Source organism: Pteropus medius, unplaced genomic scaffold (genome assembly GCF_902729225.1).
Source record: "Pteropus medius unplaced genomic scaffold, Ma_sr-lr_union100, whole genome shotgun sequence".
NCBI classification, from domain to species: domain Eukaryota; kingdom Metazoa; phylum Chordata; class Mammalia; order Chiroptera; family Pteropodidae; genus Pteropus; species Pteropus medius.
This window is the reverse complement of record NW_024354875.1, coordinates 1,375,639-1,377,750: the sequence shown is the minus strand read 5'-3', so window position 1 is coordinate 1,377,750 and position 2,112 is coordinate 1,375,639. Positions and strand designations below refer to the sequence as shown.

The 2,112-nt window shown below is 45.2% G+C and overlaps 1 pseudogene; it reads left to right on the top strand.

Annotated features, from left to right (window-relative positions):
- Positions 1-1,613: 1,613 nt before the first annotated feature.
- On the top strand, positions 1,614-1,733 carry LOC120597301 (uncharacterized; annotated as a pseudogene).
- Positions 1,734-2,112: the final 379 nt, after the last annotated feature.

The window sequence follows — 2,112 nt, the reverse complement described above, 5'->3', positions numbered from 1 at the left end:
TACCATCTAGTATCTAGTCTGTATTCAATCCTCTGTCTCAAAAACATCTTTTCACTGTTGTTTTGTTTGAATTAGGGTTCAAAAATTTCCACACATTACATTTGGTTGAAATGTCTTAAATCTGTTTAAATCTATAATAAAGAACCCCCTTTAAGTGCTATTTTCTTGTTGAAGAAACCAAGTTATTTGTCCTCTAGAATTTGTCCTTATTCTGGATTTGGCTAATATCTTTGGGGTGTTTTGAATATATCCTTCCATCGTCAGTGTTCTTGTAAACTGGTAGTTAGATCTAGAGTCTTCTTTAGATACAGGTTTAGTTTTTTTGCAAGAAGATTTCATGGTCGGTGCTGGTACTTCTGTTTCATCCCTCCAGAAGGCACGTAACATCTAGTCCACTTTTAGTGATGTTAAAATTGATCAGATGCTTTGAGCGCTGTCCGCATCATCCATCCATTATAACCTGCGACCTTCTACCAGTTGGTTCTAGGCAGTTGTCTTATAAAGCAAATTATTGAAGACATTTCATTATTCACCAATGGGGGGAGGGGATATGTATGGGGAAATAATAGGAATCAGATTGCCAAAATGTTAGCAGTGGTTAATTTAGGTGTTAGGAATAGAAGTCATTATTTTCACTTTGTGTATTTAATGTTTTTCGAATTTGCTAAAATGGAAAGAAAAGAAATCCTGCCTACACGTATTTAATGAAGGTGAGACAGGGAAACGACTGGAGGGCAGGTTTCAGATCCAAACTTTGGGAAGGGCATCCAGGGGAGTCCAGAGGACCAGGACAGTGGACCCAGACCACAGCCTGCTTTGCTTCGTTTTTGCCTGTCCAGTGTCCCCTCCTCCTGGCAGCCTTCGTTCCCTTTAGGGTCTCTGCTCTCCTCCCCTGGACTCAGTTGTGGAGGAACTGTCATCAAGATGCTCCACCCTCCCCTGGCCAAAGCTTCGCAGCCAGTCAGACCCCTTCTCCCAAGACTTTGGGTCTTAAGCAGCATCACCTCCTCCTGGAAGCCTTCCTTCCACTGGGGCAGGTCCCTTTCTTCTGTGCCTCCAGAATTCCAGCTGTCAGAGCTCTTACATTTGTACACACCCGTCCCAGCCTCGTACAGTGTGTGGCACATGGTGCTCAGTAGATGTTAGCTGAATGAATGATGTCCACGTTGTTTAGAGTTGATGAAAATACTTGAATGTTAGATCAAAAGATCCCAGATACTCTGGTAGCAGCTTCCAGTCCCCCCAGTCCAGCCCCAGCCTGTGGCCACCTCTCCCGAGCCAGGGTACTCTCACACTCTTACCTACCAGGTATAGCCTTCCCTGAATTCCCACTGTCCCCAACCTGGGCCTTGGCCTCTGTTCCTGAACAGCTCCTAATTGTCCTGCCCTGCCCTGTGCTGAAAGGGAAAACGGTGAGGCTCGGGTGTTGCATTTAAAGAGGCCACACCCACACAAAGGGACATTACCTTAGAGAATAACTACCATCCTCAGACTAAACCTTGTAGATTTGGGGACCTGGGCACCGTGGAAGGATGCTGCTGTCCGTGTTGGCCGCTGAGTCTCTCACATGTATGTGTGCAGGTACAAGGCTACACTTTATTTAAAAATGTCAGGTCTACAGCCATGCTACCCTGAACAAGCCTGATCCCGTCTGATCTCGGAAGTTAAGCAGAGTCTAGGCCTGTTTAGTACTTGGATGGGAGACCACCTAGAAAGACCAGGTGCTGTAGGTGTAAACAAATTTAAAAATAAGGGATTGCAAGCTGACAAGGTCCTTGCAATCTGTGAGGTCAACCAAGGGTTGCCTCACCTAAAAATAAAGTCAGTACTTTCTAGTAGGGTCTAACTGTGGCCTAAAGCCATCCTGACCCTTCTAGTAGGGTCTAACTGTGGCCGAAAGCCATTCTGACTTTTAAGAGTAATTAGTGGCCGAGCCAGGTTCAGACCCGAGCAGCCTGACTCTGGAGTCCTTGCTCACCACCTCTACACCCTATTGCTTTGTCAGGAGAAGCACATTCCAGTTCTCTTCTTGTGCTGAAGAGGGTTAGACTGTTAGAAAAATGTAAATATGTTTCTAAGATCAAATTCTTTAAATCTCTGTTCCCATCTTTC